Source organism: Herpailurus yagouaroundi, unplaced genomic scaffold (assembly GCF_014898765.1).
Source record: "Herpailurus yagouaroundi ecotype Mexico unplaced genomic scaffold, PumYag 100, whole genome shotgun sequence".
In the NCBI taxonomy this organism is placed as follows: domain Eukaryota; kingdom Metazoa; phylum Chordata; class Mammalia; order Carnivora; family Felidae; genus Herpailurus; species Herpailurus yagouaroundi.
The window spans coordinates 64,681,666-64,700,283 of NW_024412391.1; the positions used below are offsets into that span (position 1 = coordinate 64,681,666).

General features: G+C 39.0%; 1 protein-coding gene and 1 non-coding gene across 2 annotated transcripts in view; both read left to right on the forward strand.

The window, feature by feature from the left end:
• CDK6 (cyclin dependent kinase 6) overlaps window positions 1-18,618 on the forward strand; it is a 251,021-nt gene that overhangs the window by 25,294 nt on the left and 207,109 nt on the right. The gene's annotated exons all lie outside the window — the stretch shown is intronic.
• Window positions 15,388-15,492, forward strand: LOC121029000 (U6 spliceosomal RNA). The gene has a single exon (XR_005789527.1). It is a non-coding gene; the product is annotated as a U6 spliceosomal RNA (small nuclear RNA).

Sequence of the window (18,618 nt, forward strand, 5' to 3'; positions counted from 1 at the left end):
CAAAGTTTTAAATAAAAAGTATGAGGGTACACATGCAGTCTTGGAAATACAACTATGTTATTTGTTTTTAGTTTTTTATATTTATTTTGAGAGAGAGAACATGCGCAGGGGAAGGGCCCAGAGAGAGGGAGAGAGAGAATCCCAAGCAGGCTCTGTGATGTGGGGCTCGAAACCACGAAACTGTGAGATTATGACCTGAGTGGAAATCAAGACTCCATCGCTCAACCAACTGAGCCACCCAAGTGCACCCAACCATGTTATTATTAATTGACCCTTGGATGTTATTGATAATCTTAGAGTTGAGGTCAAATGTGGGCTCACATTCTCATTCTACCATGTGACAGTATGACTTGACCACATTATACTTCTCACCTCTCAGCTTCAGCTTTTTCATTTGTAAAATTAGCACACATATTAAATGATGTTTCTAAATTTAGGTTCCTGTTATGTTTTTGACACTTGGCAAATATTTAGATACCTCACTGCCTCTTCCTCTCCTCCTTGGTATCACTACTCAACTACTTGTAATGTTTTGAGGGAGGGTTTTGTTCATGGAATGTGTGGCTGAACTCAACAAAGTCCCCTTGAAATTCTAATATTATGTGCAGCTCTTATTCTCTTGGACAAAATGATTAAGTCCAGCAGGACTCTATCCAGTCTGCCTAGTTTTCCTATGGGTAATAAGCCCTAGGCAGACATTATATCAGGTACTAGTTAGGATATAAGCACAGAGGACATGAGAATTGTTCAGCAAATGTTAGCTGTTTGGTAGAGTTATGTTGTCATCTTGAGTTCTTTTCCATCTTATGTCATCTTTGGGTGCTAAAATCATTTCCACATTTAATCTCAAGATTTAATGAAGTCACCTTGGTCTGTTCTTCCTTTTGGGAATTAAGGCCAAGAGGCAGTCTTCCTGTTTTGTTTTCACACACAGTCAGAAGAATATAAATCTCTTCAGTCACATCTGCATTATCTAAGCATACAAGGATGGCAAAGGGACTGAAAAGATGATTGTCCAGAGGCCGCTACTACATCTGGATTTGGCACCCCAAGATTTCTAGTAGGTACAACTTGGTAAATGTACTTGAATCCCTGGCTAGCTCACAATGCTTATTTGTTCCATAACAAAACTGAATAATTTATTACAATGAAATAAAATATTTCAAACAGTAATGCTTGCTGTTTTTGTTTTTTTCAGTTACCAAAATTTTAATATTAGATGATTTTAAAAATTAATTGCCAGTGATTGAGGAAAAGTTGATTTAAAAAAATTTTTTTTACATTTATTTAGTTTTGAGAGACAGAGCACAAGTTGGGGGAGGGGCAGAGAGAGAAGGAGACACAGAATCCAAAGCAGGCTCCAGGCTCTGAGCCGTCGGCACAGAGCTTGATGCGGGGCTCGAACTCACAAACTGTGAGATCAGGACCTGAGCCGAAGTCGGATGCTTAACCAACTGAGCCACCAGGCACCCCGTGGAAAAGTTTATTTAATTTGAATAGGTTTTTAGAGACCTGTAGGGATTCTGCAGAGAAATGCTGAGTACTAATTATTGATGTCATTTCAAACTTTCTCTTTCTTCAATAAAGTATTGTGATGTTTCTCATATGTAATTGCCTTTTTAAAAATACACTTTTACATAGCCCAATACTGTTGAACTGTCCGTGTACTACTATTAGTGTTCTGAGATTTTCTTCTTGTGTGGACTCTAATCTGGTGACAACATAAACATTAAAATCCAGCAAAATTATTGAAAGTGTCCAATGAAGTGCATTAGAGCCTGAGACCAGAGTTTGCTTTTCTGTTGTTTTTAAATAATGAATGTGTCATTCCTTTTTGCATGGCAGTTATCTACTTAGGTGCTATTAATGTAATTACTCTCACAGCTGGGAGGACTTGTTATTCCTATTTTATAGGTAATGAAACAGACACAGAAAATGTAAATGACCAGTTCAAGGTCACCTTGACTCCAGGTGTTATTTCCCCCATCATAGGGTTTTCTATCTAGTACTGTAAGTATTTTAGTCGTGCAAAGATAATTTGGATAGGACTATTTTGATAATGCCTGTTTGGGAATTAAATGCACATAAACTGCATTCTGGCAAAGGCATACTGATTATTTGAGGTGGAAACTGTCTTCTATTACCAGAAACTAGTGGTATAATCGCTTCATTTGGCAGATATTAAGTGTCATATATTTTTTAATTTAATTAAAAAATTTTAACAATTTGTTTTAATAGTCATATGTAGAGACTGTGCTCATGGAATTGGGACTGAAATAGAGTTATTTGTTAGCGTTCATGCTGGTCCTCAGCTTGGTAGCAGTCCGTTCTCCATTGCCTACGCTGGACCAGTGAGGAAAGGAAGAGTGGCAGGTCAAAGGAAGTACACTCACCTCTGAACCTGGCACCAGAAGTGCTGACGAGGACGTCACTTATGCTCTTGATGACTCAGCACTTCCTGGTTTCTCTTTGTAGCCCTGCTAGGGCTAATAATATCCAGTGACCTTAGTCCAAACTGAGGGTTTCAAGGAACCTTTGGTTTCCTCATCATCAAAAATTTGAGGTCAGGAATCATTCTTTTCCTTTCTGTTGCGAATTAATTAATGGTACTAGGTCTCAGCCATTATGTTCTGTGTTGGACCACATGCGTTTTGTTCTTAAGATTAGAAGATCCAAAGCTACTCTGGAGTATAAATAAATATATCCTTACCTTTCAACTCAATGGCAGTCCTGTTATATAATGCATTTGGTCTTTGTGTTGTTTCTGTGCAGTCTAATGGCTGGGGAAGGAGTGGAAGGAAATGAAGTTCAAACTACACTTGCAGTGTATTTGCTTCTTTGATTTTAGGAAAGGCTTAAGGGCGACCTAAGAGGCCTAGTGAGGGTGGGTGGGAGGGAAATCGTGGATCTGTTCATGGGGACCCTCATCACCTAACAAATAGTCCAGGACAGGCGGCCTGGCCTGTTCTGTGTGAATGAAACCAAATTGTATTTATTAATTAGTTTTATATTTAGAACTAGCCAAAATTGTTAGACTCAAAACTTGTAAGTATTGAGACATCTGGAGATGAAACATTTCAGAAAGCCTAGAAAAATTTAGAAAACCTTGGAATTTTTTTACCTGTTTTCCTGGGCTGTTATAACATTAATTACAGGACATGGTTGAGAGTTCATCCATGTCGACAGCCGATTTATTTAAAAATTCATGAAACAGTTTTTTATTTTTTTTTATTTTTTTTTAACGTTTATTTATTTTTGAGACAGAGAGAGACAGAGCATGAACGGGGGAGGGTCAGAGAGAGGGAGACACAGAATCTGAAACAGGCTCCAGGCTCTGAGCTGTCAGCACAGAGCCCGACGCGGGGCTCGAACTCACGGACGGTGAGATCATGACCTGAGCCGAAGTCGGCCGCTTAACCGACTGAGCCACCCAGGTGCCCCAGTTTTAAAGTTATTGTATAGATTATCCAAACATCAGGTTTCTGTTAAAATATATTTTTATTAAAGACAGTCTTAAAGGTGTAGTTTACAGTGAAGAGATACTTAGAGTAAAAATAATGCTGTGTTTAAAACACAGATATTTATTATTAAATGTTTCTTTATGTGTTTTTATCTTTACAGAGGCCCCTAAATAGCAAGAACTTCACTGCTTCCAAGTAAGCAAAAGTAAAAATTCCTACAGAAAACATAGCCCTGACCTTTTTGCACATGTAATCCAAATGAAAAGTTAGCTTTGAAGTGGCGTTTTGTTACATAATCATACTCAAAATATGCAGTAATATGTATTCCTTTGAATGTTTTTCATTCAGAAACATATTTTTGTTTATTTGACTATCCTACCAGCTGAAAATGGATTATGTTCTGGTTGTTCATCTAACCACCCAACCTCAAAATACTTGAGAAATTACATGAAGAGCTTCATTCCAAAGCATAACATTTTCAGAGAGATTCAGACCATTTGGAAAGTTGAACATGGAATTTCACTCCATAGATGATTAAAATAAAAAGCAAATAATAGGAGAAAATAAACAGAATTTACAAACCCAGTGTTTGCCAGACAGAACACCTGTCCAATCAGTAGTAAATTATTTTAAAGAGCATTTACTTTCTAGAAGGTACTTAATGTGGATCATTTGTTTCAGACATGTCTGTATACATTTCTACCAGACTATTTGGTCAGCTCAACATTAGGGAACAGAGCATTCAAAAGCATCACAAATCATTACAAAGAGTATGAAAATTATGACCAGTACAGGCAAAAACAAATGAAAGCCCTTCTTTTCTTGGGTGTTCTCTGAGATGCTGCTATAGAAATCTGAGAATTGATAGCATATGCTTAAGACTCCCAAGTTTCTGGTGCTGCCCACAACAATACAAAAACTGACATTTTGATTCCTTCTGCATTTCTCCTCATCTGATTTAGTGAGCACTCTGTATATTGAGGTATGGCAAGAAATTCTACTTATCACGGAAAAAGAAAAATACCATATGAGATTTCTAACTTTTGTAATTGTTTGACATTTGTAGGGAAGTCTTTTTGTTAACTTGCATAATTGAGGAATCAAGCACTCCAGTTAATAAGGAAACCTAGTTAATAGAAAGTTATCTCTTCTCTGACCATTAAGACCCATTTTCAAAGAATTCGGATATGACAAATACACTTAACACTAAAACTCATAACATAAAAACTCATAATTTAATACTTTAGTGATTATTGAGAAAATATTTCAAGATTTATACTTTATTGTAATCCTTCTGAACTACAGTTATGATGAACACTGACTATTCCTGCTATTTGGAGAATTATAGTTGACAAAATGTTAGCTTGGTTATATGATTTGGCTATCAATGCTAGAGGAGAGAAGGCCTTCAGTCATGTCTTTTAAAGAAACAAAATCTATTGTATTATGTTTTGGTTAGGTATAAAATTTTGCTTTTTAAATTTAGAGATTATGGAGGGAAAGGTTGAGAGGTTGAGATGCTAGTAGTGAAGGGCAGGCAGGGAGTTTAGATCGAGAATAAAGTAATGAAAACTGAGAAGACAAATGTATAAGAAGAAGAAAGTTCTGAATGTATAGATGTAAATAAAGTAGAGAATGCCAAAAAAAATCAGAAGAGACCAAATTAAAGAAATTATTTTTTAAAGTTTTAAAATATCATGAGGTCAAAATTAGTATGGCAAAGAACTCCTGGTTCTGAGAGAGTAACCCTAGAAAAGACAGAAAGAAAAAAATGAAGTTAAAGGAGAAAATAGAAGAAGAAAAAAAACCCACCCAAAACTGCAAGAGAGTAAGAAAGAATTAAAATGAGATTGGATCCAAAATTGGTAAAAACTATAACTTCAGTATGGTTTATTGTAAATTGTTGACCTGTTACCCCAAACCTCAACAAACATAGATTTGTTTGTTCTTTTCATGTGGAAAACATAAGGTAAATTCATCTTGTACTCATCAGCTTTTGGTCTTATTGTAGAAAAATGGAGATAAAAAAGTTGTTATACTTGACATGCAAATAAGAGTTTTTGGTCTGTTCCACATTTTTTTTTAACATTTATTTATTTTTGAGACACAGAGCATGAGCAGGGTAAGGGCAGAGAGAGAGGGAGACACCATCTGGAAGCAAGTTCCAGGATCCAAGCTGTCAGCATTGAGCCTGACGTGGGGCCCGAACTCATGAATCGCGAGATCATGACCTGAGCTGAAGTCAGATGCTTAACCGACCAAGCCACCCAGGCGCCCCAAGTTCCACATGTTTTAAAGTTACTGTTGGTTTTCATTAATAGCATTACTTTTTTTACATAATTAAAAAAAATGTTTATTTATTTTTGAGAGAGAGTGCGCATGCCTGTGCATGCAGGGGAAGGGCGGAGAGAGGGAGACAGAGGATCCGAAGCAGACTTCATGATGAAAAGAAAAGAAAGGTGATAGCGGAGAGCTAGGTGCAGGGCTCCAACTCATGAACCTTGAAGTCATGACCTGAGCAGAGTCAGACACTTAACTGTTGGAGCCATCCAGGCATGCCATACAATTGTTTACTTTTTTAAAGGAACATTTTATTGCATTTTATTTTGTTTTATTTTATTTTTGTTAAGATTTTATTTTTAAGTAATCTACACCCAATGTGGGGTTCAGACCCACAACCTCGAGATTAAGAGTCATGTGTTCCACTGACTGAGCCAGCGAGGTGCCTCAAAGGGGCATTTTAAACACCCTAGATACATTCTCAAAATACATTGCTAACTTAGGGGGAGTTTGAAAGATGTTTTATATATATTTTGTAAGGAGAAAATCTCCAACTCTCTGGTTTTACTTAATGTTGAGCATTAGAAGTTTCTATAGATAGGAAATTGTAATCATACCTTTCTCAAGAAGATAGTGTTTTTTTAACCTTTTTTTTTTTTTTTAGTGAAATATATATAACATAAAAGTTACCATTTTAACCATTTTCAAGTGCACAATTCAGTGGTATTAAATACAGTCACACTGTTGGAGAGCCATCACCACTATCCAACCCCAGAATTTTATTCCTCTCCTCCTTACAAGAAGATAGATTTTTAAATGACATCTTACCACCAGGAGATGAGAACCAGGCAGTAGTTCATGATACGGCCAGCAGGCTTAGTGTTAGGAATGGAAATAATAGAAGCCCACCAAAGCTAGCTCCAGAAAGAGATTTTATTGTAAATGAACAGGGCCCTCATGAGATTCTTTACACATTTGGCTTCTTGGGACAGGGGTTCTGGACTCTGGGAGCCTATAAGGAGTGCCTGTGGTCTGTCTTGCACCAGGGAATTGCCTCTGAGTGTTTGTCCTCACTGCTTCCTGTGTGTCTTCACCCAGGGCTTCCTCATAACCTCCATTTCCAAGGGACCATGGTGGTCATCACAGCACTGGTTCTGTGTGAGGTTTTTGGTGTGGTGCCCCACACCAGCATGCAAACACTAGTTCTTAGTTCATATTTCAGAGAATCTGAGGCATGGTGTGGGGGAAGAAAGTCCCAGTCTAGGAAAGACTGGATTTTTGCCCTGGTTTCAGATGGTGAAGAAAATTGACATTTGATTCTTTGTTGTTCTAGCTAAGGTCTGAGTCTTGAAGAAGCAAAAACCGTGTTTGTCCTGAAAACGCAGCTTTACGATAATTCTTAAATCATTTTGAAGTTTTAAGTGTTTTAAAGCCATATATATATGTGTTACCCGAACAGGTTTAAAATTGTATGCCAACACTTAACAGTAGTTTTTAGTCATAGAAAGTTGGAGGAGTTTCAACTTGAGAACACTGAAGATGTTCATGAAGAGTAGGTAGCATGGATGAGCATAATCAGTTCCTAGCCACAGTGATGTCTGGAGCTTACTCGTTTTGGTGGAAAAGTCATGCTCTTTAGATTGAAAAGTTGGAACATCGTTACAGAAAACGAATTTTTATTTTAAACCAATTGAGCAGAAATGCTGCTTGGCTTCATGATGGCTAGAAGACACCTTAAGTATAATTAACTCACGAGCTAATGCCTAGAAGTGGCAACATGGCATTATGCCAGTGGGGCAGGCAGCTTCACGAATCCGCTTCCAACACAGGTCTGGCCATGCCACTCTGTGTGTGCCTACTTTGGGGGCACTGGTTATTTGACCAGTTTTCTTCCACTGGGGCTCCAAGAACCCTTGAGTCAAGAGAAAGGGCCATATGTTTTTTCAAGTTAAAGAAATCATAGACTTTCAGTTATTCCTACTCATTTGTTTTGTCTTTGAACAGGAGTTATTTATACGAGCACTGCTTGACCAGTGTTTGTCTTCCAAGATCACATTATAGCAGTGGTTGTCAACTGGTAGCGGTTTTACCTCTCAGGGGATATTTGGCAATCTCTTTGTCATAGCTGGGGAAGGATGTTGCTACTGGCATCCAATAAGTGAATGTCATGGATGAATATCCTACAGGGCACAGGACAGCTCCCTACTGCAAAGAAAATGCAAAATGTTGATAGTGCTGAGGTTCAGAAGGCCTGCGTTACAGAAAGGCACCGTTAACATCAATTCATAAGAAGCAAAAAAACAGTAAAAGTCTGTGTTATAGATTGATCCATAGATAGGTCCAAAACTATCTAGCATTAATAGGTTTAACATTTAGGGCACCTGGGTGGCTCAATCAATTGAGTGTCCAACTTTTTTTTTTTTTTTTAATGTTTATTTATTTGAGAGGGGTGAGGTGCACAGAATCCAAAACAGGCTTTATGCTCTGAACTGTCAGCACAGAACCCGACACGGGGCTCAAACTCCCGAACCATGAGATCATGACCTGAGCCAAATTTGGACGTCCAACCAACTGAACCACCCAGGGGCCCCTGAGTGTCCACCTCTTGATTTTGGCTCAGGTCGTGATTCCAGGGTTGTGAGATTGAGCCCTGAGCTCCACACTGAGCGTGGAGCCTCCTTAAGATTCTCTCTCTCAGAGAAGGAGAGACAAACCAAGAAAGAGAATCTTAATTATAGAAGGGTGAGGTATGTGGGAGGGTCTTAAACAAGTGACGGAGGTTAAGGAGTACAGTTGGGATGAGCACTGAGTGATGTTGGAGTTGTTGTATCACTGTATTGTATACTTGAAACCAATGTAACACTGTATGTTAACTAACTAGAATTAAAATAAAAACTTAAAAAAAAAAGATTCTCTCTGTCTCCTCCCCCCCAAAATAAAAACTAATAATAATAATTAAAAATAAAAATACATTTAACATTCATATCATCAGCTCTCTGATGTTCATATTTCCCTTACCATCAATGGATGAGAAGAGGAAAACCCAGAGGAGGGATAAGTTTTTTCCCTCATTGTTTAATTGGGAGCAAGATGAGATGGCTGAGGTAGATGGAGCTAAAGTCAACTGGAAATTTTAATATTTCCTCAAGAGTGTGGCTTAGGACTGCAACCCATGATGAAGGTCAAGAGGTAAAAGGTTGTTACATTTTTTTCTAATTGAATTTTCATTAGTTTTATTTTATCCTTACCGGGAAATCAAGGGTTTTAAAAAAAGGACCAAGGAAGCAGGATGGCTTAGTGACCCCTTCTTCCAAGAGTATATATTTATCCTCAAGTGAAGAAAGCCCAAGGGAGTTCAGACAACTGACACCTTCAATTAGAGCCCTTTCCAGATTATGGATGCGTTGCTTCATGTCTATTCTTTATTGTCTTAACATATATCACAGTGGCTGGTATATTAGGTTTTACAGTTTTCCTTCTAATGCCTCCGTTTATAAACTGTCCTTAATCCATATGAGGGGATTAAATAAAATAACCAGTGGAGACGAACTCTTTTTTTTTTTAATGTTTATTTTTGAGAGAGAGAGAGCAAAAGAGAAACAGAGCACAAGTGGAGGAGAGGCAGAGTGAGGAAGACGCAGAATTGGAAGCAGCCTCCAGGCTCTGAGCTATTAGCACAGAGCCCAGTGCGGGGCACGAACCCACCAACTGTGAGCTCATGAGCTGAGCCAAAGTCAGACGTTTTACCGACTGAGCCACCCAGGTGCCCCAAGACAAACTCTTAAGATTCATTAAAGTGGGTGATTCTGAAGTCTATGAATATGGTAGATGGCATAGATAGGCAGAGGCTTCATTTGTTTTTCTAGTCCTCTAGACTTGACCCTCGAAGGTTAATTTCCCTTCTACTTGAGGTGGTCTGATATTAACCAAGTCCAACAGGCTTTTCCTTCAAAATGTCCTTGGTGCCCATTTTTTTCTCTTCTTTGTCATTATTATGCTAGGGTTCTGTCAACATAGAGCTATATGGTTTAACCTTTTTCTCTCTTGTGTTAACCATCTTCCAGTTTATATCCTGCCCTCTTCCCATATCACTCTGTACTCAAAATGCCCTTTAATTTCTACCAACCACATCAAATCTGGATTTTTCTGCCTGTCTTTCAGAGCCCTGCATAATGTGGATCTGTTCTATGTGTTCATGCTCCACCATCTTGTGAGTGAACTCTGCCTTGCTTGGCCCTCAGACAGAGCCTCATTGCTATCCCCAGCAAGCCTTGCCCATGTGGCTCCCTGTATGGCCTGCCTTCTCCTCTCTTTACCTATTTGATATGCACCCATCTTCAAAGGTTAGGCTCTGATCTCATCAGCTCCATAAGAGCATTTCTGGAAACATGAGTGCTTCCATTGATCATTTCTCCTCTGAGAAGTTTGTTTCCTGTGGTTTAACTCTGTGTTCTATCTTGTCCTGCAGTATGGGTGGTTATTTCACATGGTCATGTCTTCTTTCCTCAGCTGTAATAAAAGATCTTTGTGAATAGAGCTCATGACTTTTTTATTTTTTTTTTAACGTTTATTTATTTTTGAGACAGAGAGAGACAGCATGAATGGGGGAGGGTCAGAGAGAGAGGGAGACACAGAATCGGAAGCAGGCTCCAGGCTCTGAGCCATCAGCCCAGAGCCCGACGCGGGGCTCGAACTCACGGACCGCGAGATCGTGACCTAAGCTGAAGTCGGACGCCCAACCGACTGAGCCACCCAGGCGCCCCTAGAGCTCACGACTTTTATTTGTCTTCAGTGGTTAGCATACTGCTGACCATACTGCAAGTGCTTAGTAAATGCTCTTATTTGGTGGATTGTGTGAGATACTCTGTTTCTTTAAATATTATATCGAAATAATAAGCACAGAGGCAGTAATAACAATTATGGGGTATGAGAAAGCCTGAAAAGATTAATTACTACCCATCATCCTAACATGGGGTTACATGGGAAAGGTATGTCTTAAAAATAGTATCAGAACATATATGGAGTGAACACCCCTCCCTCAATAGCAGTGTTTCAACTGAGGGAGATTTTGTCTTCGGGACATTTGGCAATGTCTGCAGATCTTTTTTGGTTGACAGTGGAGGGATGCTGCTGGTATTTAGTGGGCAGAAGCCAAAAATGCAGCTAAACACCCTAAATGCACAGGGCAGCCTCCCACAACAAAGAGTTGTTTGGCCTCAAGGGTGAATATTCCCCTGGTTGAAACACCCCCACTCATAACGCTGTGTGGACACCACCATCAACATCCTTCACCACCTAAAGGGATGAGAGCAAGCAAAAAGCAGTGCATATTTTTATATGGAGGAAATGATTATATATTATAAACTCCTAAACAGTGGGAACTGCAGCCTTGTACATAAACTAGAACGGTAGGACAGTTTTAAAAAACGTGTGATAGCTGCTTAGGTAATAAATGGGCACTTCATGTCTTTGGCCTTGCCTTTGGGAGGACAGGACAGTAAACAGAATTCTCTTAAGGCTAACCACATCTATCCCACAATTTCAGAAAATGAGAGGCATCTGCTAACCCGAAAGATATAATTCGAATATTAAGTCACGTTTTTAATAAGCTGGGATTCCTCCAAAAGGTTTGATAGTATATTAGAACATGAAAGCATACATTCTTCTGTTTTTTCAAAAATTTTAAAAGCTTCCCTGAAGAATACTTGATAATTTTTAAGGTATAGGAGTAATATGCTTTTCCTCCTGAAGTTAATTTTGGGAGGTACTTTTGCTGCATCAGTGGTAGAATGGTACAGTGGGAAGGACAGTTCACAGAAAGATCCTAAGCAGGTCACCTTAACCGTTACCTACCTCATTTTCTTCATTGTCATAAAGGAGATTAAGGCTTGATGACTTTTGGTTTTAAAATTCTACGTTTTGGTTTATTTTCAAATAGTAAAAAAAGAGATTATTTAGTTATTTATGAGAGAAAATTTGAAGGCATAAATTATACCAGTTTGTTTCTTAGAAACTTCAGAAATATCCTTTCCTACAAAGGCTTACTTCCAGTGTTTAAAGAAAGCAAGGAATTCCTGTTATAAGTAAAAGTTGTCCCCACCTCCAAACAAAATAAAAAGAGTCAAATAAAATTTACAGCTGAAATTAAAATGTCATTGTTAGCCAATTTTGAAAATTCTGCCCATTTTCTTTTCTATGTTTATACTTAAGTATAAAGAAAATATTTTAATAGTACTAATAACGCTGAATTTTTCACATAATTCATGTTAAGCTAGATGCTTCCAGAAATTTGCTGTTTGTAAAGGTGTAAAACACATTTGAAAGCTTTATTAAGGTTTTTAGTCTACCATTTAGTAAGCTCTTGGGCTCTGAATGAAAGGATGAAGCTTTCCTATCTGCTGGATGGAAAATTAAGTGGGACTTTGAAATTTCCTCCTTTTTCCTAACATGGCAATTCATATATTCACAAGATTGAGGATATTATAATATCACAAGTAATGAAGCTTGCTTTTGTGGTGTCTCTATTCTGATGAGACTGGAAGGCTGACTTTGGCATATCCCAGTTCATCCAGGGACCTGTTCTAGAACTTAAGAGATTAGTTATTAGGATTGCCTGATTTGAAGATGCTTTTTGGATACACTCGAAGATGCTAAGGGCATCCAGGATCTCATTCCGAGAGTTGATGTTGCCTGCAGGGAATAGCACTATGTGACATGGGATACATTCATAAAATGGTGCCTTAGATGACTTTTCACTTAGTAGAGGCTACCTGAACACCTCCTGAATGCAAGGCACTTACTATAAACAGTATGTACAGTGGGGAATCAAAATGTGTATAAATAGTCCCTGTTTTCAGTGAGCTTAGGATATAGTGGGAGGAAAGAGAGAAAGGGCCTATGCAAAATACTATAATTCGAAGAATAAAATAAGGACTATTCAGAGGCACAGATACAATTCTAAGCTACTTCAGAAGAAATGGTTTAACTTGTGGGAGTAGGAAAGTTACACACCACAGAAGAGGTGAACCATGAGCAGAATCACACAAGTGGAGATGAAGGAAATACGATGCATGGCAGACGAGTCTGAGGTGTTAAGTTGACCACAGTAAGGGAAGAAAGGAAGTAGTAGAGATATGCACAAGTGGTGGGGTCAGAATAATAGAATAAACCAGGTTGAAATAGAATCTAGAGACAAGCAAACCAGGGAAAGGACCATTTTTGGCAGGGGAGAGAAAAGAATGGTGACCCAAATTGGCATAGTTTCTTTGTAATAAGAGGAGAGGTTAAGTAGGAGAGAACTGAGTGCAAGAATTGGCAGTCTGGGTAGCTGGTTGGTTGTGCAGGCGAACAGGGACATAGAGTCAGCAAGGTGAACTGGGGTTGTAAGCCTGTGAGAGAAGATGGTGGTGCTACTGTTGGAAATAGAACTTCAGAAGAAGGGGTGGGTTTGATGGGACACTGGTGAGTTCTGTTTTGAACATATTGAGTTATATGTACTCTCAGGCAATAGCCAAGGCAGGGTTATAATTGAAGTACAGGAAATTGCGAGCTCCAGAGAGGAGTCCAGAAAACCTGTGATGGTCTTGAAGGAGACATAGATCTTTTTGAGTCCCACTTTGGAGTACCATATTGCACATAATATGTGTCCCACCTCAGGGAGCGACTCACAAATGCCCCATGTGGAAACTGAGCACACAACTGGGCTTGTGTCATCAGCCAAATGACTTGTTAACACACATACCGGTTTTCAGAAGCACAGGTGGTTCAAATCATGCCTCAGAAACAGTTGCTGTCTGTAGTAGATCCTTACGGTCACTGTCAAATCAGATGCCACATGTTCAGTCAGTGACTGAGCAAGAGCAACCAGATGTTGAAGGAAAAAGTAAGACTGTGAATGGAACCTTGAGATTACCTGCATTTAGAATTGATGGGGGAAAATGGATTGGAGAAGAATGCAGAGACCAGAGAAGTAGAGGTATTCGGGAGAACTCAGGGAAGCCATGGGAGGGGAGAGTTTCCAGGAGAAGGAGGCATTTCATTCAGGTATCCCAGGTGCTGTCAAGAGGTTGAAGAGACTGCATTTAGTAGTGGGAAATTCTCAGTATCCATTTGAGAGACAGATTTGCTGGAAGAGAGAGAGGGGAAGCCAGGTAACATAACAAAGGAATGGGAAAGTGCAGCACAGAGAGTAGACTATCATTAAAAAAATTGAGGGGATGGAATGTTGTTGGTAGAATGACAACCAGATTGAAGTAAGAGTGGTTTAACATTTTTGTTGTCATTATACAAAGGAACTATGAGTGTGCTCCTAGATGCAAAGGAGAGATTGGAGAAGAATGATAGGGGGTAATAATTGATGATGTGAGGACTTAACAGAGTGTGGAGGGCACATTTGTTGGGGGACATCTCTCCTTGGATAGAAGGATACTTTCCTGTGAAACACGAGGGATGGAAGACCCATGGATGAGGCCAATGGCTTTGATTTTCTTCTATTACAAGAAAAGACCATATGCAGATAGCAGGGAGAAATTGGGAGTCCTAGGTGAAAGCTGAAGGAAGTATCTAGAATTAGGTAGAGAGGGTGGAGGAAGAAGAGCCACGTGTCGAAGACCAGGAAGTGGAGCAATTGTCTGTCCTAAGAGAGACCTGAACAAGTAGAAGAATCTTTTTTTTTTTTTTTAAAGTTTATTTATTTTGAAAGGGAGAGAGAGCACTAGCAGGGGAAGGGTAGAGAGAGAGCGAGAGGGAAAGAACGATCCCAAGCAGGCTCCACACTGACAGTGCAAAGCCCTACACAGGGCTCGAACTTACCATGAGATCATGACCTGAGCCAAGATCAAGAGTTGGACACTTAATTGAGCCACCCAGACGCCCTCCCCACCTCTTTTTTTTTTTTTTTAAGTTTATGAACAAGTAGAAGAATCTAAAGTGATCAATACCCTTAGAGTCCCTTAGCCACAGAGAGAGTGTCCCTCATTCATCAATAAATTAAGGCTTTGTAATGTGCTAAAGGCATGCATAAGAAGCCTTATGCTTTAAAAAAAAATTGTTCTTGGGGCGCCTGGGTGGCTCAGTCGGTTAAGCGTCCGACTTCAGCTCAGGCAGGTCACGATCTCGCGGTCCGTGAGTTCGAGCCTCGCGTCGGGCTCTGGGCTGATGGCTCAGAGCCTGGAGCCTGCTCCCGATTCTGTGTCTCCCTTTCTCTCTGCCCCTCCCCCGTTCATGCTCTGTCTCTCTCTGTCTCAAAAATAAATAAACGTTAAAAAAAATTAAAAAAAAATTGTTCTTGTAAATGAAATAAAAATGAAATGACTTATTCTTAAGAATTTTTATATTAATCATCATCTCACAACTAAGATTCTTAAGGATAAGTCATATTCATCATCATCATCTCACAACTGACTGAACCCCTAGTTTTAAAAGCTGTACATATATATATATATATATATATATATATATATATATATATATGTATGTATATACACACAGATAATTTTTTGGCATGTACTTAGAGTAGATTATTTAACTTATGTGTAGACACTTAAAACTTGTTAGGGTGATATATTTTTTAAAAAGTATACATAAAAAATATTTTAAAAACCTCTTTATAAAAGAGCTCTTCCATAGCCAATCCGTCCAAATGTATGCTCACTTGAGTAACGCATACACTAAAATTGGAATGATACAAAGAAGATGGACATGACCACCATGCAAGGATGACACACGAATTCGTGAAGTGTTCCGTATTAAAAAATAATTAATGTGCTTAACTGGGCTTAGTAAAAGGTGGGTGAGCCTTCCATAAAACAGTTACTATTTGTTGAATTCCTTTTCCATCAAAATGTTAACTTAGAGTTGAAATGCAAAAGGAGATTTGATACAGCATTTTGGCATTTGACATTTTAAAGTAATTTCATTAGATCATCAAGCTGTGAATTATTGAAGACTGTTCTTCTGTAAACAGTTTTTTCCATTATCTTTCTTTGAGTTAGAAACAAGTTGCATGCCATTTGCCTGGCAGAAGATAAATGTATTAAGTGCTAAAATATACAAAAATTTTGGCATTATGTCTTCTCTGCTTTTTATTAATGAATGCTTTTGTTTAGTCTTACATCAGATGACTAGAACAGATTTGTGTTTTGAATAAAGCCAGGAACAAAATTCTCTGTAATCGTGTTGACAAAATTCACTTGAAAAGTCTAATCTCACTTGGGATGAGTCATTTTCAATCTTCTTTCTACCCCAGCATGCCCAAGCAAGGAAGTAGACTCATCAGTTACAGTGGTTCCTCAAGACAGTGAGTCCAGTCATGTGGGGACAATTTTGCTAACTGCCATATCTCCAGTGTTAGTGCATCAGAAGTGTCCAAGAACCTACTGTTGATTAATTGGCTGATTGTCAGTGGAGGGTAAGGAAGAGGTGTTTGACAAGGTCCGCAGGGGATTCTATATTATTTGGTCCTCATCCTCCAGCATTTCCCATCACATGAGGCAATTCATAACTGAAACAATTCAATCTAAACTAAGGCTAAGAATTAGCCTTCTCAAAAGTACTTTATGTGCTTCCCAAAGAGCTGGTTGCTTTAGAGGTTCTAGCAAACCTGTAAATATGTCCTGAGGTATTGTTTTTATTCTAACAGTTTATAAGTTGCATGCATTAGAAGTCAGAATGCAGAAACATTTCTGTTACAGTGTGAAGAAAAAGTATGTCTCAAGGTCAAGGTAACCACTGTTGTCTTTTCAGGAGTCTGTCAGAATGATGGCTGGCTGCCCATAGACAGGGAGCCAATTCTGTGGTGTGGTTGCCATGTTCCAAGATCTGCCTGGCATTAAAGTCTGGAAGCCCAATTTTATTAGTATACCTAGAGGGATTGAGAATCCAGGGATGACAGACTCATGCCAACCTCATAAGAAACCGAAGTTTGAACCAAAATGTTAATTTACTCTTTTCCAGTAAAAGCTGTACTTCTCGAGCGTATTCAGATCTGCCAACCAAGGCATTGCCTTCCCCGCATGCTTATCTGTGAGAAAGCCAGATTATAGTGGGACAGTTTGCACTGTGAGTGTGGAGCCCGTGAAGGGCATGGGCTGATGATCTTAATGTGTGATGGCCTCAAACCCTGTGCTCAGTGCGTCCATTTTGACTGTAGGGAAGAAATCTGTTTGTCATACAAACTCCCTCCTCACCTGTGACAGGGTCTGAGCCACACTGCCAAATGGGGTCTTTCCAGAGTTTGCTTCTGTAAAGATAAAATCTAGGCTTTTTAAAAAGTACATTCAGTTGTTTCCTCTATGCTCTGTTAGTTGCCACCACAGCCCTGTCCCTTAGATTTGAGGTGGTCATAGTCTCTTGGGCCTTTTCTGTTGGCAGTTCACCCTCATCCCTTATGTTTTCATTTTATCCACTTCAGTCTTAGACTATTTCCTTCATTTTGGTTCAGGGGCTAAAATGGTTTCTGTCCCATGTCCTACTTACCCATCCTTTGTGTCTGTTCATTGAACTAACCTCCCTGACTGAAAACTAACCTCCTACAGATAACTTTTTGGCACATCCTTTAATAGTGGCATTTAAAAAAAGTTTAGGGGCGCCTGGGTGGCGCAGTCGGTTAAGCGTCCGACTTCAGCCAGGTCACGATCTCGCGGTCCGTGAGTTCGAGCCCCGCGTCGGGCTCTGGGCTGGTGCCTCGGAGCCTGGAGCCTGTTTCCGATTCTGTTTCTCCCTCTCTCTCTGCCCCTCCCCCGTTCATGCTCTGTCTCTCTCTGTCCCAAAAATAAATAAAAAAAACGTTGAAAAAATTTAAAAAAAAGTTTAGTATATAAGTGGAGTATCTTAGAGTTCCCTAGTATTTTATTTACCTCCGTGTTTAACAAATACTAAACTATAAACTGTATGCTTGGATGTTTTAGAATTTTCGCGGATGGTTTTCTTGTGAATATCTAAAGAATAATGTATCTATTTGAGGGGAAAATGTTCTACTCTTACCAACTCAGTTTTTCTTTAAGAAACTGATATTCTAATTCTGAAAGGGAAATACACTGTATATCTGAAAAACAAAGAAAAGAGAAGTGAAATATCAAAGAAGGAGGTCAGAAACAATAGAAATACAATAAACAAACCGTATTTACACATTTAGCCACTTGTCAAGTATAATTATCTCTCAAGTTACTCTGTGAGGGTGATTAGAAAGACTAACCAGAGACAGTATAAACTATCGGGTTTATTGTCATTTTAGCCTGTCAGACCAAGTCAGTAAAAACTTTGCCCTCCTAGAACAACTTGTTAGCTACTCATTTCTCTGTTAGTTAAAGGAGGATATGTAGCCACTTTTGCTTCTTGGTTTTACTTTGAACAAAGAAGTATAAGCCAAGAGGGCAGTGATTAAATATCTACATGTCTATAACTTTTTGGAGGTTGTAAGAGTATGTTCATTCCTGAGGTTCTATTTTTCAAAACTATTGTTCATTACCCAACAAGATGGGAATATTCGAAGTGATATTCTATTAACAGCCAGGAAGCAACTAGTCAGTGACATTAGCAGAAATGTGCTTATCAGGCTAATACCGAGATCTAACCTTTGTATCTGCTCCTTGCATACACATAATGTAAAAATGTATAAAATTCTGACATTAAGAAAAACTACTTACGTTAACGTACCACGGGTAGTTGTGCTTAGAGAATTGGGCGCCATCACAGACAGGCTTATTGGTGTGTCAAGACTGAGGGTTGGAAGAAACAGAGAAATCAATTGTCTGCTGGAGCACAACTTAATTATCTTCTGTTGCTTTGTTGGGGCTCTGAATCCAGATTGGGGTAGGGCTTATCTAGGATGTGATTGAAGATGTAAAGTTGTTTGTTTCAGGAAGCTCTCTTTTTGTAG